This window comes from Crinia signifera, chromosome 3 (assembly GCF_055691185.1).
Source record: "Crinia signifera chromosome 3, ASM5569118v1, whole genome shotgun sequence".
In the NCBI taxonomy this organism is placed as follows: Eukaryota; Metazoa; Chordata; class Amphibia; order Anura; family Myobatrachidae; genus Crinia; species Crinia signifera.
The window spans coordinates 465,157-490,382 of NC_139219.1; the positions used below are offsets into that span (position 1 = coordinate 465,157).

Below are 25,226 nucleotides of genomic sequence, written 5' to 3' on the forward strand. Positions count from 1 at the left end.
CCAAACCCATGTCGATCTTTAGTCATGTCGACCTAATGCTTGTATACCAAATGATCCATACCCATCACACGCCCTCCCTGAAAATGCTCGGGCACGCCTACAATAGCTGGTTAACCACCACCTCAAATCCCTGTCATTTAAGTTTTTTGACGGTTTGGTCTAGCACATAACTTTTTTTTATTCATCTTCATAACATTTTTTAAAATAAATAGCAGAGCCGACAGAAGTGTCTTAATGTAAAAGTATACCAATGCAACCAAGTTATAAATGCAACCCTAAATTCCTGGAATATTACAAATTTAAATGTAATTTCTATAAAAAGAAACAAATACTTTTTTTTCCATTTTTTTTCTTCAAAAGTATTTTGGGGGGTTTTCAGTCCCGAATTCTGATTGTTGGGACATTCCTACATTCGGAATCCGCCCCGTTTTTCGTACCTTCTGACAGGAATTCAACAGTTGGTATTCGATGTACCAACTGCCATGTGACGGAAAGTCCGCAAATCGGATTGCCAAAAAACAGCCGTGAATTCGACAATCCACGGCTGTTTCTGACAAAACAGATCCTACTTGTTTAAAAGTCTGATTTGTTTGGTCAGAAACTGCCTTCAATGCTATCGGTAACAGCAGCATTGACTAGGGGATGGCCGCTATTTTCGCCGGCAGAAATAGGGGCCAGGATTTAAATATCCCCCTATTTGTATTTTCAAAAATATATATAAACATAAATAACAGAACAAACAATGCGTTACATTGACAATTTGGAAATCCAGTTGGTACATTATATAATGTATAACATGTTGTCGAATGACCATAAGGGGATATTTGTAAGAACTTACCGTTCGAATCCCTTTCTCTGAGTCCATCCTGGTGACACAGCTCAACCATGGGATGTAGGAGGGTCCGTAGGAGCCAGGCACCTATGCTATGGTCTTTGATAGGCAGGCTCCTCCCTCACTGCATCCTGGAAACTTCAGTTCATACTTTAAAAGCCCACTAAGATACATTACTCAGTACAACGCCTGAACATATTAATATGCACAATCAAAAAACAAACTGTATAATCATGAAATGTAACATGAAACGCTATAACACTTACTGAGCTTAAAGGGAGGGATCGCTGGGTCACCAGGATGGACTCCAAGAAAGGGATTCAAACAGTAAGTTCTTACAAAAATCTATTGTCCATTAGCGTGACACAGCTTAACCATGGGACGTTCAAGAGCCGGTCATTTAGGAGGGTATGCTCTGGTCCGCAGCATGTAGAACTGCTCGCCCAAATGAAGCGTCCTCTGATGCGAACTCATGGAACCTTTAAAACTTAGTCAATGTGTAAACAGAGGACCAGGTGGCAGCCTTGCACAATTTCTCTGCTGAAGCCCCGTGACGCACAGCCCAAGAGGAGGCAACAGACTTTGTGGTATCTGCATTCACCCTGGCCGGAACTGGATGACCAACCTTGGTGTGGGCATAGGCAATGACCGACATCAACCCCCTAGTGATAGTCTGCTTAGAAGCCGGCCACCCTCTCTTATGCCCTTCATATAGCACCAGCAAGGTATCAGTCTTCAGAAAAGACTTCACACTGTCCAAATACATGAGCAACGTGCGAACCACATCCAAAAGCAACAGCTTGTCCCTGTGTCTGGTCCCCTCACGAGGGCAAAACACTGGAAGCACAATCTCCTGGTTTAAATGGTAATCAGAGACCACCTTCGGTAAAAATTTTGGAATCGTCCGCACAATAGCCCTATCTTCATGGAAAATTAAGAAAGGAAGCTTACATGACAATGCTCCCAACTCAGATACTCTCCTTGCAGACACAATAGCCAGAAGAAAAAACAATTTCCATGACGAGAACTTCATGCCATGCAAAAGTTCAAAGGGAGGTCTACTGGCTGATACGCACCACACCCTGAAGAAAACACTGAACCTCAGGCAACAGCACCTGAATATCGGAATATCCGTGAAGTTTCTCACATGGTGGTTCAAGTATGCCACAGTCGTGACTTGTCCGACTGAATTCACACCGGAGAACCTCGTACAACAGACTCCGCCTGCTGAAGCGCCCTCAGAACCGCTCTGAGCTCCAAGATATTTATAGGCAGCATAGCTTCCAATCTTGACCACAGACCCCGAAGTCTGAGATGGAGAGCTACAGCTCCCCAACCCCTGAGACTCGCATCTGTCGTGACTACGAACCAGTCCCAGGCTAACAGAGATCTGCCCATCTGCAGAGTGTCTACATCTGTCCACCACAGTAAGGACTCTCTCAACTCTTAAGTCAGAGAAATCCTTTCCATCTTTATGGTGTCGGTATTCCCAGACAAAGAAGTCAGAATGCTCCACTGGAACACCCTTGATTGGAATCTTGCATACTGCAGTGTCTCGAACGTGGCTACCATCTTGCCCAACAGTCTCAGGCATATCCAGATAGATGGATGAGGATCCCTGAGAATCTGCCAGATTAAGGTCTGCACCACCTATACTTTGTCCTCTGGCAAAAACACCCAATGTAAATGAGTGTCCAGCACCACCCATAGAAACTGACGTCTCTGGGATGGCACCAGATGAGACTTCCTGAAATTTATGATCCACCCGTGATCCTGAAAAAATTTCAGTGCTACACTGATGTGTTCTTGCAACAATTCTTCTGACTCTGCCTTGAATAGGAGATCATCCAGATATGGATTCATTAAAATTCCTTTTAATCTGAGTGACGCTGCCATGACAGCCATCACCTTGGTAAATACTCTAGGCGCTGTTGCCAGCCCAAATGGGAGAGCCTAGAACTGCCAATGCTGTGAGCCCACAAAGAAACTTAGCAGAGATTGATGTTCCTTATGTATCGGTATGTGTAGATATGCATCCTGAATATCTTAACAGCACTGATCGGAGAGACTCCATCTGCAAACCAGTTTACAATTCCAATATCATTATTAAATTTGCCGATGATACAACATTAATTGGCCTCATTAATGACAACGATGAAACGGCATATAGAGAGGAGATTCAGCATTTGGCTGAGTGGTGTAGTGCCAATAATCTCTTTATTACGCAAGTAAAACAAAAGAGATAGTGGTAGATTTCCGTAGAAAAAACCTTCCCCAGTTATGCCGGTACAGATTAATGGGACAAATGTTGACCAAGTCTCTAATTTTAAATTCTTAGGCACTTATATTTCTGAGGATTTAACATGGTCAACTAACATAAAATGCTTGGTAAAAAAGGCCCATCAACACCTTTTTTTCCTCAGAATGCTAAAAAAACAGCAATTGTCACTGCGAATTTTGGTTACTTTCTATCGTTGTGCAGTGGAGAGCATTCTGACCAGTTGTATCTCCGTCTGGTATGGGAATTGTACTGTTGCAGAACGGAAGTCAATCCAGAGGGTAATTAAACTGGCCCAACGGATAATGGGAACTACTCTCCCCTCTGCTGATGACATTCAGCAGAAGCGGTGTCTGCGTAGGGCGCATAATATTTTAAAAGATGGTACCCACCCGGCTAATGGGTTGTTTGTATTACTGCCTTCGGGTAGACGGTTTAGCTGCCTAAGGAGTAGGACCAGTAGGATGAAGAATAGTTTTTTTCCCAGGGCCATTTTAGAATTAAATGCTAGTTTGGGTCAGGGGGGAGGGTAATTGGGATTTAAGTTTTATGGTAAATTACCTGTGGATCATTTTGTATTTTATTATATGTATGTATTTGGATGGATGCTAAACTGAATTTTGTCACCCTAATTGGGGTGATGACAATAAAGACGTATCTAATCTAATCTTGAAGGGATCACCCAAAGATGTTTGTTTAGTGACTTTACAGTAGGTTCAAGATGGGTCAGAATGACCCGTCTGGTTTGGGAACCAGGAACAGAGTGGAATAAAATTCCATTCTTTATTCCTGTGTAGGTACTGGAATAATCACTCCGTTTTGAGTCAGCGAAGACACCGCCCCCAACAGAGCTGCTCTTTTCCCCACCTCACTTAGTAAAGGGGTAAGTACAAAATGCCTTGGAGGATCCCCTCTTAGGTTGATTTTGTACCACCGGAAAACTACCATCCTTACATACTGATCCTGGGTGGAACCGAGCCAGACATCCTGAAAAAGTAGGAGACGTCCCCCCACGTTGCTCCCAGAATGTCCACACCAAGTCATGCTGAGGATTTGTCCTCAGGCTGAGAGGATTGCTTCTTGGAGATGGCACCAAAACGGGACTTGGAAGCCTTTCCCCTACCAGCAGGGAACTTTCCTTTACTTGTCTCGACCCTGCCAGACGCTCCACCCCGAAGAAATCCGTTCAGGATCTGCATCATCCCTTAACTGAGCACACAACATGTCCGCCCACACAATCATGGCCTTAGATACCCATGCCGCAGCTATAAGCGGACATAGAAAAAAACCTACCCCTTCAAAAATGGCCTTAATACACCCTTCCAATTTTTTGTCTACAGGGTCCTTAAAGGCCACACCCCCTTGTATTGGAAGTGCTGTTGTTTTAGACAGGCGGGCCACCGGTGCATCCACCAAGGGAACTCTCCCATAACTTTATATGCTCCTCCGGCATAGGATATAAAGCCTCAAACCTCTTTGGCATAACCACCTTTTTGTCTGGTGTCTTCCATGCCTCACCCAAAAGGTCAGACATGCTGGAGTCTGTAGGAAAGGTAATCACAGACTTACGTGGCCTCTTAAACACGCCTTCCCGCTGAACCGTGTCAACCTCAGCCATATTTAAAGCTTGGCGCACTGCCAAAATCAAATCCTCCACACCTGGGACCGCTGTATCCCCAACCTCCTGCTGTCCCCAAACAGTATCTGTAACAAATTCACCCTCTTCTTCATCTGTATCAATGTTAAGGAGAGGGGTCTCCGATAAAGGGTGTCTAAGAAACAGCTGCAGGCACTTTGATTATATGGAACAGTTTCTTAGACATTTTATGCACACCCTGAGCTGTGTGTTGCATAACCTGCCACAAGGCAGGATCACCCTGAGATGGTGGAGGAGAGGGTTGAGATTGGGAAAACATTCTAGGAGATCCAAATAAATCCTCCTTTTGCCTGTTTAATGCCTTTACCAATTCAGCCATAGACCTGCTCAGGGCAGCTGCCCATGCAGGCTCTGATTGCTCTACCCTCTGAACCTGAGCTCCACTGGGAACAGCCTCACAATCAGGGCACAAATCCCCCTGATCCAACAGTTCATTTGTCAATTTGACCCCGCAAAATCTGCAGTCTATTAATATGGCAGAGTACCCCCCTTTCACAACAGCAATATTACACTTTTCTGTCATTATTGTACAGTGCACAGTGCAAAATGTCAGGCGCTTATACAGAATAAAGTATCCAAGTGACTTATCTGTTAGATGCTGTTGGAAATAACCCAGCGATCACAGGGAGAATTCTGCAGGTTTCTTTCACAGAAGTACAGCACTCCGTTCAGCTCCGCAGTGGAAGAGAAACAGCGCCAAATCCTACATCAGGAAGAGACCAATGTCCCTGCTTCAGTAGGGAGGCAGCGCAATTTGGAGCCCTCCCCCTGCAGCAGCTCCCATAGAAGAGTACTCTGTCTCCCGGTGTCTCCCCCTCCACTGGTGATCACATGGGAGTGCCCTGCTAAGCAGGGCTCCTGTAGCCAGTGTGTCCTCCATTTGTAATATGGTGTGTGCTGGCAGGTCCTTTGCAAATGGCGGCACCATAACGGGGTTCCGCCACCCAAGACTCCTCACTAGCTGAGAGACAGTTTCAGGTCCCCCAGGGCCCAGGAGACCCCTCCAATAAGAGGGGTCAGCACGCAGAGCTCACAGGGAGCTGACAGGCTAGCATCTCTGTCAGCTCCTGCAGCGCTGCAAACAGTGTATAAAGGTTTCCTGAGGAAACCATACACTGAACCTGCCCTAGCTAAAGTGAAATTTATAAAATAAAAACTAACTCTCTCTAAAACAGCTGCTGAAAACAGCCCCACAGTATAAGCACCCACTCTGGTGGGCACCTAAAACGACACTGAAGTTTTCAGGATACAGTGAGAGAGGATGTAAAGTTAAAAAAGGGAGAACCACCGGTGTTGCTACAGCTGCTGTATCGGGAGGGTGTAAGGCTCCCAAAGGGTTATGGAAACAAGTGCAATAAATGATACAGCGCTAGGGTTTTACGGAAAGAAATTTACAATTACCTTTGTAAATATAATTTTAATATACATGCATAAATAAAAAACACACACAATATACAATAATATTTAAAAGTATAGTGAGAATTCTCTTGATGACAAATTGGCAACAAAAAATAAGTTAAAAAATTGGGCCCAAATGTTCCAGCTAGCATGTAGATTTCACGGAGGGAATGATAAATGGTGAGTTAAAGGTCCAGCAACTACAAGTATATATTTAGCAGAGGTTTGAGTTCTCTTCACTGGTGACAGATGGCAAAAGATAGCCCCAGTGATTGCCCAGTATATGGATCCAAGGTCACTCAGTTGGTGGAAATATGCAGGTTTACTGGTATGCAAATTAATTCCTATATGATCTAATATCAAAATATAGTAAACAATACAAATATTAAAAAACTAATATAAATAAATGTAGAAATAATTTGTTGTAATATATGATCCTATTTTTATAATTGTGGAAAAAAAAAATCGATACACAATGGGCGGTATTCAATGAGCCTGATTCGCCATGTTTTTATGGCGAATTTGTGCTGTTTGGCGAATTTTTGACTAAAACGGTGAATCACCCTATTGAATGACCAGATGGCGAATACATTTGAAGGTTTTTTTCGCCATGATTCTCCGAGTAGCAATCGCTATCTTTTTATGGTGAAGTGGAATGTGAACTTTTAAAATAAAGTGTTTTGTTTTTTACATTTGGTGTCAAAAAATCAGGAATTTTATTCTGAGGAGGGGCATGCTATATTTAATATAAAAAAAAAAATAAAAAAAAAAAAATATATATATATATACAGTCGGGCAAAAAAGTATTTAGTCAGCCACCAATTGTGCAAGTTCTCCCACTTAAAAAGATGAGAGAGGCCTGTAATTTTCATCATAGGTATACCTCAACTATGAGAGACAAAATGAGGAAAAAAAATCCAGAAAATGACATTGTCTGATTTTTAAAGAATTTATTTGCAAATTATGGTGGAAAATAAGTATTTGGTCAATAACAAAAGTTCATCTCAGTACTTTGTTATATACCCTTTGTTGGCAATGACAGAGGTCAAACGTTTTCTGTAAGTCTTCACAAGGTTTTCACAAACTGTTGCTGGTATTTTGGCCCATTCCTCCATGCAGATCTCCTCTAGAGCAGTGATGTTTTGGGGCTGTCGCTGGGCAACACGGACTTTCAACTCCCTCCAAAGATTTTCTATGGGGTTGAGATCTGGAGACTGGCTCGGCCACTCCAGGACCTTGAAATGCTTCTTACGAAGCCACTCCTTTGTTACCCGGGCAGTGTGTTTGGGATCGTTGTCATGCTGAAAGACCCAGCCACGTTTCATCTTCAATGCCCTTGCTGATGGAAGGAGGTTTTCACTCAAAATCTGACGATACATGGCCCCATTCATTCTTTCCTTTACACGGAGCAGTCGTCCTGTTCCCTTTGCAGAAAAACAGCCCCAAAGCATGATGTTTCCACCCCCATGCTTTACAGTAGGTATGGTGTTCTTTGGATGCAACTCAGCATTCTTTCTCCTCCAAACACGACGAGTAGAGTTGTTACCAAAAAGTTCTATTTTGGTTTCATCTGACCATATGACATTCTCCCAATCCTCTTCTGGATCATCCAAATGCTCTCTAGCAAACTTCAGACGGGCCTGCACATGTACTGCCTTTAGCAGGGGGACACGTCTGGCACTGCAGGATTTGAGTCCCTGGCGGCGTAGTGTGTTACTGATGGTAGCCTTTGTTACTTTGGTCCCAGCTCTCAGCAGGTCATTCACTAGGTCCCCCCGTGTGGTTCTGGGATTTTTGATCACCGTTCTTGTGATCATTTTGACCCCACGGGGTGAGATCTTGCGGGGAGCCCCAGATCGAGGGAGACTATCAGTGGTCTTGTATGCCTTCCATTTCCTAATAATTGCTCCCACAGTTGATTTCTTCACACCAAGCTGCTTACCTATTGCAGATTCAGTCTTCCCAGCCTGGTGCAGGTCTACAATTTTGTTTCTGGTGTCCTTTGACAGCTCTTTGCTCTTGGCCATAGTGGAGTTTGGAGTGTGACTGTTTGAAGTGTTGGACAGGTGTCTTTTATATAGATAAAGAGTTCAAACAGGTGTCATTAATACAGGTAACGAGTGGAGGACAGAGGAGCCTCTTACAGAAGAAGTTACAGGTCTGTGAGAGCAAGAAATCTTGCTTGTTTGTTTTTGACCAAATACTTATTTTCCACCATAATTTGCAAATAAATTCTTTAAAAATCAGACAATGTCATTTTCTGGATTTTTTTTCCTCATTTTGTCTCTCATAGTTGAGGTATACCTATGATGAAAATTACAGGCCTCTCTCATCTTTTTAAGTGGGAGAACTTGCACAATTGGTGGCTGACTAAATACTTTTTTGCCCGACTGTATATATATATATATATATATATATATATATATATATATATATATATATATATATATATATATATATATATATATATATATATATATAGCAGCAGGGGGCGCCGGAGCCGAGCCGCTCATTAGATATTCATATATTCACTGCACCCGATCGTTACATATGCACGATCGGGTGTAGTGAATATACCCGGTCCCCTGCTGGCACCCCCGGGGGGCAGCCTGTGCTGCCTGGCACCCGGGGAGCCCACCTCCCCCCCACATACGCTCTGGGGCAGGCAGAGAGACTTCCATCTCCCTGCCTGCCACCGTCCTCAGGCTCCCTGCGGCATTCGCCGCAGGAGCTCATATTCGCCGGTCAGGAGCAGCGAGCCCCTGACTCGTTGAATACCGGAGCCGGCGAGGCTCCGGAACGTGGCGAATGTGCAGCGAATCCTAAACAGGATTCGCTGCACCTCGCCGGTATTCACATTGTGTCATCACACCAATAACAGAACCCTGGATGATAAATTAATACCCATCAGAAATGTTATCAATTGTGACACAAATTGTTATATATCTTTTGACCACTTCCGCCAGTGGGGACCCGCTCACCCTGTGTTGCCCATATTCCCCTTTCATGCTTTACCACCCAGCCTCCTGCTCTCATGCACCCTAACTCCCACCCAGTAGGAGGAGACACTGACTCAGGGGCACCGTCCTGTACTCCTGTGCTGCCACGCTGGACCCTCACCCACTGGCAGAAGCTGCACAGTGTCCCCCCACCCTCCTCTTTAGTCCCCCGTATGCCACACAACCCTATCACTACCCAGCTTCCTGCTCTCCTGAACCGTAACTTCCATGACTGGGGAGTCGCTGACGCTGTGTTGCCCACATACCCCTATCACGCCTCATAGCCCAGCCTCTTGCTCTCATGCCCCCTAACTCCCACCCAGTAGGAGGAGACACTGACTCAGGGGCACCGTCCTGTACTCCCTATCCTCTGGGATCTTCCCTTCCTCCTTCAAACACGCTCTTGTCTCCCCAATTCTCAAAAAAAAAAAATCAGGACCCCAACTCTGTATCCAACTACAGGCCCATCTCCCTCCTCCCTTTTGCCTCCAAGCTCCTAGATCTAGGGTAGCCAACCCTAGTCCTCGAGAGCTACCAACAGTGCATGTTTTGCAGGTCTCCTCACAGAATCACAAGTGAGCTAATTAGCTCCATCTGTGGATCTTTTAAAATGTGTCAGTGATTAATGAGTGCAGCTGTGCAGCAGCTAGGTTGTCTGGAAAATGTGAACTGTTGGTAGCTCTCGAGGGCTAGGGTTGGCTACCACTGTCCTAGAACATCTGACCTATAATCGTCTCCTAAGCCACCTTACTGCTAACTCCATTCTAGACCCCCTCCAATCCGGGTTCCGCCCTTTACATTCCACTGAAACTGCCCTGACTAAAGTCACTAACGATCTACTATCGGCTAAATCCAAAGGCCTCTTCTCTATCCTCATCCAGCTTGATCTGTCCATTTGAGAAGGAATTTGCCTATGAGAGTGATCCAGAAAAAGGCCCTTAGTCCCCAGCTGGACAGGTCAGGGATAATGGGCTTTTGACACCCTGTTGCACAGGACTATACCTTTTATTAGCATCCCCATCATTCCTCCACTATGGTTGATTTTTGGCGGGCTGCCATTCACAACTTTACTCCATAGAGTCTCGGACTCTGGAATAGGAAATATAGGTATATCAGACCATGCCCCCACTTGGTGTACCCTTTCTCTTTGCACCCTACAACTGCCGATTCCCTTCCTACCTCATTGACTCCCCTGACTGTAAATTATATATAAATAGACACTTTTGAATTATGTAGATGATAATCTGCAGCATCTGGAGGATATGATTCTGGTTTGGCCAGCTTCCAAGCCTGTTGTAGCGGGACATATTATAGCCTATGTTGCGGGCAAACATAAAGGTCTCAACCAGAGGTATCAAGAACATAGCCAGGCACTATCTGCTGCATATGCTGACATGTTACGATTGGACACTCCTGATATACGCCAGACTTATGTTACTACTAAACAAGTTTACCTATCCTCACTGCTGATGAGAGTGAATCACTAACAGCGCCTGTTACTGAACAGGAAGAGTTTACCTAATGGTAAAACTCCTGGCCCTGATGGACTAGCCGCAGAGTATTACAAATTACTATGCCTACATCTTACCCCACATTTGGTAGCTTTATTTGACACCATTTTATCTGGACATGCTCCCTCTCACGCTTTTATACAGGCTAGGATTATTTTGCCTCCCAAGACAGGCAAAGACCCTTCTTTAGGGCAGTCTTATCGTCCAATCTCGCTGTTGAATCAGGATCTTAAGCTCTACACCTATTGCTCCCGAAACTACTACATCCCTCCAAAACAGGTTTCATAAAGGGTAGGATTTGTGTACGTAATATACGTCAGGCGATAGCAGCTTTGACCCAATCTGCTAGGACTCCGAGGGGTAATTCAATGCCGGTCAGCTGTGATGCTGACAAAGCAATCATTTGACCACATATCCTGGTCTCACCTCCTTAGGGTGTTTCATTTCCAAATTTCGGCCCTTCCTTTGTCCAGTTCTTTTGCATATTATATGCTAACCCTTCAGCGTGTCTTAAGGTCCATACACACTGGGTGACTATGCCCAGCGTGTATGGACAGCGATGATGCCAATCATCACTGCGGGGAAAGCCACTCAGTACATACACACCGCCGACGGAGGGGAGAGGAAGGCGTTGCATAGCGCAGAGCTATGCAACGCCGTCCTGAAAGCCGCTCATCTGCTGGTATAACCAGCAGATGAGCGGCTTTCCCAGCGATGATGCGGGAGCGCGCAGCAGCGCTCACCACTCATAGCCGGGGCATACACAATGGGCGGTTTTGAGCTGAAAGACGCTTAAACTGGGAGTTTTGAGCGACTTTCAGCTCAAAGTCGCCCAGTGTGTATGGGCTATTACAGTGAATGGTTTGAATATTTGGAAGGAGAGAGAAAAATAAACTCGGTGGGGTGCACTCTAGGTCCCCCAACTGAAGCTATTCTGTTAAATTATATTTATTTTTAATATCTTTAACTTTTTTATGATTTTATCTGCTGTGCACAAATTGATTCTAATTTGGTTACTTGTGTAAGGGTGATAGCACTGCGAGGTGAAAAAGTTCAAGGGTGTACTGTTATGAGCCCTGGCGGGGATGAGGGTGTCAGTGGAACCCTTTTTAACATAAACCTCCTTGGTTTAGGTCTCATACAGTGGCTCTGCGTATATGTCTGTGGGTTTTAGTCAGGTGGTGAGCGGTGTTCCGCTCACTGATCGCTTACCCTGTGATGGTTTGCAGATATGCGCAGCATGAAGTCCGTGAAAAGTCCGTGAAAAGTGGTAACAGTGTTATATTTGATAGTTGTTCCCTATCATTGATCTAGCGCTATGAAGTTAATGCTGAACAGTATAGCCATATTTAAACCTATAGATCTATGGGAGATTGTGAATGTTGTATGGTTTTCATCATTGAACACTTAAACAGCGCTTGATAAATATCACGCTGAATTGGTGTCAGAAAATTGGTGTTTAATGACATAATGCTGCAGCATGAGTAGGGATGATGATGATTTGAATGGCAATACTGTTCTATATGTTCCATATGATCTGTGCATGCTACTCTTTCTCACATTGTATAGCATATAATAATGGCAGGGCACTGCTGATTACAGTAACTAGAAGAAATGTGGATGATATCTGTGCATTTGTATATATGTATATAGAATTGGTGTATATACTTTGTTATATTATGAATTTTTCTTTTGACCAATGATTAGACCCTTATCACTATCTAATTGCGTGAAACACCCACATCATCTATCATTGTTGATAGGGTTATATGAGGGTCAACATTTCTTTAATAATTTTTCATCTATCGATATAATATCGATAAGCATTGAACAAAGTTGCAACAACCGGATATACCAGTATCTGTATAATTAACTATAAAATTATTTTCACACAGCCATATATTTTATAGGTCTTTTAAAAATCTCACTCAGAAATTATATAAAGAATTTCTTTAATTATTTTTTTCTAAATATATATATATATATATACATATATACATATATATATATATATATATATATATATATATATATATATATATATATATATATATATATATACACCTCACAAATTAGAATCAATTTGGGCACAGCAGATAAAATCATAAAAATGTTAAAGATATTAAAAATAAATATAATTTAACAGAATAGCTTCAGTTGGGGGACTAGAGTTCGCCCCACCGAGTTTCTTTTTCTCTCTCCTTCCAAATATGACATGTCATAACTCAGGGGTGCACCACTGAGCATCACATAGGGGCCAAGTTGTTAGGTGATGTGCAATGCAGAATTATCTAATAATTATAATCAGTTATGTCCCCCAATATATTAATGTAAAAATGATTTCCTAATATATGGTGAAGCTCCCCGACACATCCTTGTTTAATAAGTGAATGGTTTGAACACTAAAAAGTTGACATTACAAAGAGGCACTCGTCAGGGGTGTTCCCTTTCTCTTTGCCATAGATCCCCTTATTAGATGTTTTCATACGGCTCCTGATTGGCAAGGTATCACTATAGGATCTCATGTTGGCTGATGATCTCTTGTTGTATTTTGCCCATCCTCATGTTGCTTTCCCTTCTGCTACTTTGAAGCCATTTCAGGATCTATGATTAATGGATCCAAAATAGAAGCTCTGGCGTTGCACGCGGAGGCGGCAGAGGGCTGGGGAAAGTATTGGGCCTCTTCTTCCCTGAAGTATTAAGGCCTTAATATACCTGTATATCCAACTGATCTCTAGGCTGCCGATTTCCCGGATCATTACTGATGTTCAATCATGGCGCCAACTACCACTTTCATATATAGGCAGATGTCATTTGATAAAAATGATTGCATTCCCTCAACTTTTTTACCCCCTACACATGCACCCGAAGCGGGTCTCTACCACTGTATGGACAGCACTGGACAACTCCACAGTCATTGGTACAAAATTACATTCAATCCACCCTCAGCATATCCATTACTCTTACGCCTGAATGGGCACTTTGGGACATTTATCTACCTTCTTGTCACAGGCCTCCCCCAGGGGACACCGCTGCCTGATAGCATAAACAGCAGCAGCAGGAAGGAAGACTCTACTGTCCCAATGGATTTCTACTGATGCTCTTACTATTGCTTTGCTGATGCCCTGTAGCATTTATTTATTTAACATGGACTGGTTAGAGATGTCCATAAATAAAGAAGCAAAAGCTGATTTTTTTTTAACATATGGTTGCCACATATACAAACCCTGCCTTCATCAGAAAGATACTCTCCGCAAAGCGATAAGGCTTACTTCTTGGTATAACTTAGAAATACTTTCTAAAAATTGCCCTCCTTTTTGAGTTCGTATTGAACAGTGACATAACACCGGTTTCTTCCCTTTGCTTTTTTACATACTGTTATTATGATTAGATGTATATGTGGGTTTTATTCTTTAGAACCATAGTGTGCGATCCGCTCTTCTCATTTTAGTCGATGTTAAATTATGAGGTGCACCATATGTACATAAATTTCGTGTCAATGAACGTCACCTCGTTAATTGCTGTCTTTGCAACATTGTACTCTTTCCATATCTGTGACTGTTTAAATGCTGTGCCTTACTTGAATTGCATGTAATTTACAATACCTGTGGGTTTTCAATAAATTATTATAATTTCCCCTCCCATCCCCATGCAGACCCCAGTCTTTAAGAAAAAACTGTGTCCGTGAGGAAAGGTGACCCAGGTACTGAGGAGGAGGAAGAACCAGAAGAGGTAAACCGTAATACCGATCACCAAAGAAAACACACCCTCACACTTCATGCACATTGCATACAATTTTATAACTAAAAAAACAAGTGCTGGGAGGGCACGCAGTGTCCCCTGCGGATTAGGAGAAATTGAATTATCAGTGAGTACCAAATTCCTTCTTTCTCCCACATCCAGCATGGGACACTGCCTTTTACCATGGGGATGTTCCAAAGCTACCCCTCATGGGTGGGAGAGCGCTGAGCATCCTGTAATACTGCCCGACCAAACCTAGACTCGGGCCTAGCAAATAGTGTCAGTGACGAGCGCAGCGAGCCACCGAGCCCGAAGCGTGGCGAGCGCAGCGAGGGGACGCGGATACCTGTGAAGCCCGCGAGGGGACTCCGATACCTGTAAAGGTATCCGCTGCGCTCGCCACGCTTCTCAACTCCACGCCAACGTGGATAGTGGGGGTATGAAAAGGTCGGAGAACGCGTACCGCCGCCCCTCGTGGGCTCGCTGCGCTCGCCACGCTTCGGGTTCACGTTTATAGTGGGCTGGGTGGCGTGGGGGTGCATTTAACATTGTAAGCACCCATTAGGGTGCTTAAAAGCACCCTTTAGGGTGCTTATACAATCTTTCGTCGCATAGGGGGCAAAAATCGCGTTGCATGGCATGCGATGCGACTTAAACATTGCGCGATGGAGATCAGGGGCGCCGCCAAAATACACAAGTACCAACCTTTTTCCATACCTCTTAAAAGGCTAACAGCCTTCCACCCATCTGGGAATCCCCCAAGTGGTCCGGGAGCCTGCCATGCCATGGAACAAAACATCGTCATTTTGGGCCTGGAAACTCCCCTGACCCGAATACCATTGAGAACTTTTGGTCAATCCTGAAGAGAACAACCCATAAATTCTGACAAGCTCCAAGCATGGACTAGACTAGAATGGGCAGCCACCAGTCAGTAGGTGGCCCAGAAGTTGCCAGGATGAATTGTAGGTTGTTAAGGGTCAGCACTGCAAATATTAACTCTGTGCGTAAACTTAATGTTAAGCCTCTGACACTTGAGATGCTCTAATATTATTTCAGTACCATTGTAACATCTGACTAACCAGTCTAACACTGATTCAACAAAATGTGTCACAACCAATACTTAGACATAGACACCATCATCCGTATACTAAAGCCTGCAACAGTCTGCAAAACATATGGCAAAAAGCTTATTGTCTGGCAAAAATTGCGCATCTATATATAATTAAGACTTTTGAGTCCCCCCCTTTCCTCACAAAATTCCTAGCTGACACATTTCAGTGTTGTATTAGTAGTAAATAGTCTTAGTACATTACTGTAACTGGGTCAGCTGAGCTCAGTCACATCTAGTCATAGGGTTAGTGCCTCCAGGGAGTTATAGACACAAGGGGGAAATGTAACAGGATGAGAGATTCAGAAAGTGAGAGATTTGGTAAGAAATCTCCAGTTCTGTTTAAAGCGGCAATCATTTACACTGCAAAATCACACTGGTTTGGCAGTGTAAAAGATTGCAGCTTTAAAAAAACTGGGGATTTCTTACCAAATCGCTGGGCTATTTCACACGTCCGGCTCCTGCTGAACGGCTAAACCCAGCACGGCCAAAAGCCGTGCCGCAAACAGTAGTTGTTAATGGACACTACTGTGTCCATTCACCCGGGACGGCCACGGCCCGGCCACCCGATTGCAGCCGGGTCCCACCACTGGAAGGCTGTAGCCATCCCTACCTTTGTAAACTGCTGTGTGCCGGGGTTTCGCCGAGTGTGTGAAATAGCCCTCTCACTTTCTGAATCTCTCATCCTATTACATTTCACCCCAGGTACTCAGTGAGTGTTCTCTCAGGATTACCTGGACAGCGAGAGGCACCTGATACACTAATAGGCCACACATTACCCTAATTCCAGTAATTACTTAATACAGGGCTCGATACACCCTGGGAGCCAGGTCACCACGGCGACCAGATTCTGCCTCCTGGCGACCAGATATTTTTTGGGAAGAAGCAGAATCTGGTCGTGGCCAGGTGTGCTGGTAGGGAGAGCCAGGAAGAGCGTTCACCACCCCCCTACACGCTCCCCCCCCCCCCCCAGCAGTACTAGAGCAGGTCCGCTGCAGCGTGGCTATTTCAAAACTACTCAAGCCGGCATCGCGAGCCAACAGAGTTTGCTGTTTAGGAGTGGCAGTGGTAGCTCAACCCCTGATTGGCTGTCGGACTGGGCTCGTCATCTGGCGCGAGATTTGAAATAGCCGAGCTGCGGCGGAGCGGGTGTGGATCGTTTGGTCTACTATAACTAGGTCGACAAGCATTGGGTCGACATGGGTAAAGGTCGACATGGGTCAAGGTCGACACAAGCATTAGGTCAACATGGGCAAGGTCAACAGTCAAAAGGTCGACATGGGGTTGTTCACTGGTTTTATTTATTTGTTGCACAATTTATATTCTATCTCTGAGGAAGCCGCCGATGCTCACAGTAGGTGGAGAAACGCGTTCGGCTTCACTAAAAACCTTCCATTCTCATACGGTGCACTGAGATCCTGACTTCTGCACCTGTGGAGACCTGTCCTTCATCTTCCTGAGGAGACCTGCCCTTCATCTTCCTGAGGAGACCTGCCCTTCATCTTCCTGAGGAGACCTGCCCTTCATCTTCCTGAGGAGACCTGCCCTTCATCTTCCTGAGGAGACCTGTCCTTCATCTTCCTGAGGAGACCTGCCCTTCATCTTCCTGAGGAGACCTGCCCTTCATCTTCCTGAGGAGACCTGCCCTTCATCTTCCTGAGGAGACCTGCCCTTCATCTTCCAAGCAACTGGTGGTAAAACTCATCAAGGAAATTCAGTTCCAGCAACTGGGAGGCACTAGGGACTGTAATTGGCTACAAGTCTCCAAGGTACATATATATTTTTTCCTATTTTTTATGTCTGGCCAGACAACCACTGCAACAAACCTGATGGCTTGCCGCCAATAGCCAATATGCCAAATCGGAACAGTGCTATCTATTATTTACATCTAAAAACATCACCACTGGTGATTGTACGGACTATCCGGATCTAACTATATGTACAAAGAGCCAATAACCCTGTAATAACCGGTACTATTAACCTATAGGGTATCAGCATTGAGCTATTTATGATTGATATTTATGTATTTTTTATCTTTATGTGTGAATCGTTTGGTCTACTACAACAAGGTCGACAAGCATTGGGTCGACACGGGTCAAGGTCAACATGGGTCAAGGTCGACACAAGCATTAGGTCGACATGGGCTAGGTCAACAGTCAAAAGGTCAACATGGGGTTGTTTACTATTTTTATACCAGAATGTCGACACAGTCGCCATGGACACAGTTTGAAGTGCACCGCATCCTCTCGTTTCGCTCACTATGCTCCGGGCACACTATTTTATTCTCTCACCACGCCCTAGAGCAGTGGTGGCCAACCCGTGGCTCTTGAGCCTCATGCGGCTCTCCCCCTTGTAAAGTGTGGCTCCTGCTCCCACTGCTGCCCGCTGCCCACTGTCCGTCCCAGTCCCCCCTGTTGCCGGTTCCCTGAATCCCTTCTCCTTCTGAGGGGAGGAGAGTGCGCATCGTGCATCTCTCCTACCCCTTACTGTGCATCCTTGTTACTGGGCCGTCTGCCAATTAGAGCTTGCGGGCCAGCAGCCAATCAGGAGCCGGCCAGCGAGCTTTGATTGGTGGATGGCCCAGTCACAGGGAAGTGAGGGGGAAGGAGACGCACGGTGTGCTGTGCTCTCCTCCCCTCGGTGACATCACAGGACTGCAGGGAGACGCCAGACTGTCGGTGAGTGCTGCTGCTGGGAAATTTGCACTGTGGGGGCATAGCAGTTTGTGGCACTGTGGGGGCATAGCAGTTTGTGGCACTGTGGGGGCATACCAGCTTTTTGGCACTGTGGGGGCATACCAGCTTTCTGGCACCGTAGGGGCATACCTGGCACCGTGTGGGGGGCATATGTATATATGGCACTGCACTATTGGAGGCATATTTGTATCAAACCCACCCAAGGGGTCAAAATAGACTACGCCCCTTTTTTGGCACATGCACCTTCGGCACGCGCATGATGTCGGCTCTTTAGCTTGACTACCGAAATTTTTCGGCTCTTTACCTCTGACCGGTTGGCCACTCCTGCCCTAGAGGATGGTAGCGCATGAAATACCACCTGTCGGCACATGTCAGCTCAAAAAACAGTGAAAAATCCCATGTCGACCTTTTGACTGTCGACCTAATGCTTGTGTCGACCTAGTTGTTGTAGACCTAATGACCGTATCCCAGCAGAGTTGCTCTTGTGCAGGGGGGCGGGGGCTTGGGGGGTAGTGGACACCCTGTCTGCCCAGCTGCTACTGTTACCGCAAATGGTAATAGCAGAATGGAGGGGGGGCTGCGATTTAGCTGTCAGAGCACGTTAACCCCATGACAACGAGCATTTACCCCTGGCAGATCAGGATAACCCTGTGGCAATGTGCATTAACCCCTGGCCAACCAGTTTAACCCCATGGCAACATGCAATAAATCAGGGTTGCTTACCTGACCCTCTCCAGGAGGACACAATGCTCTGTTCCTGGGCTTCCCTGGTAATGTATGATTGCCAGCACCTGTGGTGACACCTTTCTTATCAGTTACCTAGCTCCCCACAGGTGCTGGCAATCATACATTATCCATACCTCCCAGCATGCCCCTCTCCAGGAGGACACAATGCTCTGTTCCTGGGCTTCCCTGGTAATGTATGATTGCCAGCACCTGTGGTGACACCTTTCTTATCAGTTACCTAGCTCCCCACAGGTGCTGGCAATCATACATTATCCATACCTCCCAGCATGCCCCTCTCCAGGAGGACACAATGCTCTGTTCCTGGGCTTCCCTGGTAATGTAGGATTGCCAGCACCTGTGGTGACACCTTTCTTATCAGTTACCTAGCTCCCCACAGGTGCTGGCATTAATACATTATCCATACCTCCCAGCATGCCCCTCTCCAGGAGGACACAATGCTCTGTTCCTGGGCTTCCCTGGTAATGTATGATTGCCAGCACCTGTGGTGACACCTTTCTTATCAGTTACCTAGCTCCCCACAGGTGCTGGCAATCCTACATTATCCATACCTCCCAGCATGCCCCTCTCCAGGAAGACACAATGCTCTGTTCCTGGGCTTCCCTGGTAATGTATGATTGCCAGCACCTGTGGTGACACCTTTCTTATCAGTTACCTAGCTCCCCACAGGTGCTGGCAATCATACATTATCCATACCTCCCAGCATGCCCCTCTCCAGGAGGACACAATGCTCTGTTCCTGGGCTTCCCTGGTAATGTAGGATTGCCAGCACCTGTGGTGACACCTTTCTTATCAGTTACCTAGCTCCCCACAGGTGCTGGCATTAATACATTATCCATACCTCCCAGCATGCCCCTCTCCAGGAGGACACAATGCTCTGTTCCTGGGCTTCCCTGGTAATGTATGATTGCCAGCACCTGTGGTGACACCTTTCTTATCAGTTACCTAGCTCCCCACAGGTGCTGGCAATCCTACATTATCCATACCTCCCAGCATGCCCCTCTCCAGGAAGACACAATGCTCTGTTCCTGGGCTTCCCTGGTAATGTATGATTGCCAGCACCTGTGGTGACACCTTTCTTATCAGTTACCTAGCTCCCCACAGGTGATGGTAATCCTACATTATCCATACCTCCCAGCATGCCCCTCTCCAGGAGGACACAATGCTCTGTTCCTGGGCTTCCCTGGTGATGTATGATTGCCAGCACCTGTGGTGACACCTTTCTTATCAGTTACCTAGCTCCCCACAGGTGCTGGCAATCCTACATTATCCATACCTCCCAGCATGCCCCTCTCCAGGAGGACACAATGCTCTGCTCCTGGGCTTCCCTGGTAATGTATGATTGCCAGCACCTGTGGTGACACCTTTCTTATCAGTTACCTAGCTCCCCACAGGTGCTGGCAATCCTACATTATCCATACCTCCCGGCATGCCCCTCTCCAGGAGGACACAATGCTCTGTTCCTGGGCTTCCCTGGTAATGTATGATTGCCAGCACCTGTGGTGACACCTTTCTTATCAGTTACCTAGCTCCCCACAGGTGCTGGCAATCCTACATTATCCATACCTCCCGGCATGCCCCTCTCCAGGAGGACACAATGCTCTGTTCCTGGGCTTCCCTGGTAATGTAGGATTGCCAGCACCTGTGGTGACACCTTTCTTATCAGTTACCTAGCTCCCCACAGGTGCTGGCATTAATACATTATCCATACCTCCCAGCATGCCCCTCTCCAGGAGGACACAATGCTCTGTTCCTGGGCTTCCCTGGTAATGTATGATTGCCAGCACCTGTGGTGACACCTTTCTTATCAGTTACCTAGCTCCCCACAGGTGCTGGCAATCCTACATTATCCATACCTCCCAGCATGCCCCTCTCCAGGAAGACACAATGCTCTGTTCCTGGGCTTCCCTGGTAATGTATGATTGCCAGCACCTGTGGTGACACCTTTCTTATCAGTTACCTAGCTCCCCACAGGTGCTGGCAATCATACATTATCCATACCTCCCAGCATGCCCCTCTCCAGGAGGACACAATGCTCTGTTCCTGGGCTTCCCTGGTAATGTAGGATTGCCAGCACCTGTGGTGACACCTTTCTTATCAGTTACCTAGCTCCCCACAGGTGCTGGCATTAATACATTATCCATACCTCCCAGCATGCCCCTCTCCAGGAGGACACAATGCTCTGTTCCTGGGCTTCCCTGGTAATGTATGATTGCCAGCACCTGTGGTGACACCTTTCTTATCAGTTACCTAGCTCCCCACAGGTGCTGGCAATCCTACATTATCCATACCTCCCAGCATGCCCCTCTCCAGGAAGACACAATGCTCTGTTCCTGGGCTTCCCTGGTAATGTATGATTGCCAGCACCTGTGGTGACACCTTTCTTATCAGTTACCTAGCTCCCCACAGGTGATGGTAATCCTACATTATCCATACCTCCCAGCATGCCCCTCTCCAGGAGGACACAATGCTCTGTTCCTGGGCTTCCCTGGTGATGTATGATTGCCAGCACCTGTGGTGACACCTTTCTTATCAGTTACCTAGCTCCCCACAGGTGCTGGCAATCCTACATTATCCATACCTCCCAGCATGCCCCTCTCCAGGAGGACACAATGCTCTGCTCCTGGGCTTCCCTGGTAATGTATGATTGCCAGCACCTGTGGTGACACCTTTCTTATCAGTTACCTAGCTCCCCACAGGTGCTGGCAATCCTACATTATCCATACCTCCTGGCATGCCCCTCTCCAGGAGGACACAATGCTCTGCTCCTGGGCTTCCCTGGTAATGTATGATTGCCAGCACCTGTGGTGACACCTTTCTTATCAGTTACCTAGCTCCCCACAGGTGCTGGCAATCCTACATTATCCATACCTCCCGGCATGCCCCTCTCCAGGAGGACACAATGCTCTGCTCCTGGGCTTCCCTGGTAATGTAGGATTGCCAGCACCTGTGGTGACAACTTTCTTATCAGTTACCTACTGTAGCTCCCCACAGGTGCTGGTAATCCTACATTATCCATACCTCCCAGCATACCCCTCTCCAGGAGGACACAATGCTCTGTTCCTGGGCTTCCCTGGTAATGTATGATTGCCAGCACCTGTGGTGACACCTTTCTTATCAGTTACCTAGCTCCTCACAGGTGCTGGCAATCATACATTATCCATACCTCCCAGCATGCCCCTCTCCAGGAGGACACAATGCTCTGTTACTGGACTTCCCTGGTAATGTAGGATTGCCAGCACCTGTGGTGACACCGTTCTTATCAGTTACCTAGCTCCTCACAGGTGCTGGCAATCCTACATTATCCATACCACCCAGCATGCCCCTCTCCAGGAGGACACAATGCTCTGTTCCTGGGCTTATCTGGTAATGTAGGATTACCAGCACCTGTGGTGACACCTTTATTATCAGTTACCTAGCTCCTCACAGGTGCTGGCAATCCTACATTATCCATACCTCCCAGCATGCCCCTCTCCAGGAGGACACAATGCTCTGCTCCTGGGCTTCCCTGGTAATGTATGATTGCCAGCACCTGTGGTGACACCTTTCTTATCAGTTACCTAGCTCCCCACAGGTGCTGGCAATCCTACATTATCCATACCTCCTGGCATGCCCCTCTCCAGGAGGACACAATGCTCTGCTCCTGGGCTTCCCTGGTAATGTATGATTACCAGCACCTGTGGTGACACCTTTCTTATCAGTTACCTAGCTCCCCACAGGTGCTGGCAATCCTACATTATCCATACCTCCCGGCATGCCCCTCTCCAGGAGGACACAATGCTCTGCTCCTGGGCTTCCCTGGTAATGTAGGATTGCCAGCACCTGTGGTGACAACTTTCTTATCAGTTACCTACTGTAGCTCCCCACAGGTGCTGGTAATCCTACATTATCCATACCTCCCAGCATACCCCTCTCCAGGAGGACACAATGCTCTGTTCCTGGGCTTCCCTGGTAATGTATGATTGCCAGCACCTGTGGTGACACCTTTCTTATCAGTTACCTAGCTCCTCACAGGTGCTGGCAATCATACATTATCCATACCTCCCAGCATGCCCCTCTCCAGGAGGACACAATGCTCTGTTACTGGACTTCCCTGGTAATGTAGGATTGCCAGCACCTGTGGTGACACCGTTCTTATCAGTTACCTAGCTCCTCACAGGTGCTGGCAATCCTACATTATCCATACCACCCAGCATGCCCCTCTCCAGGAGGACACAATGCTCTGTTCCTGGGCTTATCTGGTAATGTAGGATTACCAGCACCTGTGGTGACACCTTTATTATCAGTTACCTAGCTCCTCACAGGTGCTGGCAATCATACATTATCCATACCACCCAGCATGCCCCTCTCCAGGAGGACACAATGCTCTGCTCCTGGGCTTCCCTGGTAATGTATGATTGCCAGCACCTGTGGTGACACGTTTCTTATCAGTTACCCATCTCCCCACAGGTGCTGGCAATCATACATTATCCATACCTCCCAGCATGCCTCTCTCCAGGAGGACACAATGCTCTGCTCCTGGGCTTCCCTGGTAATGTATGATTGCCAGCACCTGTGGTGACACGTTTCTTATCAGTTACCCATCTCCCCACAGGTGCTGGCAATCATACATTTCCAGGGAAGTCCAGGAACAGAGAATTTTCTCCCTGAAGGAGAAGGTCAGGTAGGCAACCTTGCATTAACCCCTGGCAGACCAGATTAACCCCATGACAATGAGCATTAGCCCTGGCAATGACCATGTTAACCGCCTGGCAAAGAGCATGAAACCCCTGGCAGCAAGCATGAAACCCATAGCAACGAGCATGTAGGTAAGCGTAACTTATGTGGCATAATATGTAATAGGCATAATGGTGTGTGGTATATGTAATGGGTATTACAGTGTGTGGCATAATGTGTAATGGGCATTACAGCGTGTGGTATAAAAAGGGATTTTTGTAAGAACTTACCGTTCGAATCCCTTTCTCTGATATGGTCCTGGTGACACAGCTCAACACTGGGATGTAGGAGGGTCCGAAGGAGCCAGGCACCTATCCTAAAGCTTTTAGAGGGTAGGCTCCTCCCCTACTGCATCCTGGACCCTTCAGTTCAATCTTTCAAAGCCACTGGAATACATTAACTCAGTACAAACGCCTGCACATATTATATGCACATTTTATAACAATAACTGTTAACTTTTAACCATTTTAACATGAATCATCATGAAACTTCTGGCATACTTACTGAGCGTAAGGGAGGGATCGCTGTGTCACCAGGACCATATCAGAGAAAGGGATTCGAACGGTAAGTTCTTACAAAAATCCCTTTTTCTCTTTCAATGGTCCTGGTGACACAGCTCAACACTGGGACATTCCAGAGCCGGTCCTTTGGGTGGGTACGCTCAGGTCTGCAGCTCTCATCACTGCACACCCGAATGATGCGTCCTCCGACGCGAACTCATGGAACCTATAGAATTTGGCAAATGTATGAACAGATGACCAAGTGGCAGCCCTGCAAACCTGCTCAGCTGTTGCCCCATGTCGAACCGCCCAAGAGGTGGCAACCGACCTGGTGGTATGCGCATTTATTCTGGCCGGTACAGGCCTTCCCACTTTGGTGTATGCAAAAGCTATCACAGATCGCAACCACCTAGCAATAGTCTGCTTAGATGCAGGCCAACCAATTTTTTGTATGTCATACAATACCAACAATGTGTCTGTCTTTCTGACACTCTTTACTCTGTCCACATAAATGCGTAAAGCACGCACAACATCCAAACTCTTCAACTTGTCCCTTTTCTTAGAACCCTCTGGGGATTGAAACACAGGTAGAATTATCTCCTGATTTAAATGGAAGGCAGAGACTACCTTCGGTAAAAACTGAGGCACTGTCCTCAGGACCGCCCTATCGTCATGAAAAATTAAGAAAGGAGATCTGCATGACAAAGCTCCTAACTCTGACACCCTTTTAGCTGATGCCACTGCCAACAAGAACACCAGTTTCCATGTGAGAAACTTAAGGTCCGCCGACCTCAAAGGTTCAAAGGGTGCCTTATGAAGGCATTCCAAAACCAGTGACAAGTCCCAAGGCGCTACTGGTTGCTTGTATGGAGGTTTCAACCTAGATACCCCCTGTAAAAATGTCTGGATTTCCGGTAAAATGGCTATCCTCTTCTGGAAATAGATGGACAAGGCCGAGATCTGCACCTTCAATGACTGAAGGCTTAGGCCCGATGAGAAACCATCTTGTAAAAATTCCATCATCTTTGATAATTTAAAATGAGATG

At 46.3% G+C, this 25,226-nt stretch overlaps 1 protein-coding gene across 1 annotated transcript in view; it reads right to left on the reverse strand.

The window, feature by feature from the left end:
- The window catches only part of C3H1orf115 (chromosome 3 C1orf115 homolog), a 69,639-nt gene that overhangs the window by 24,553 nt on the left and 19,860 nt on the right, over positions 1-25,226 (reverse strand). The window lies entirely within an intron of this gene.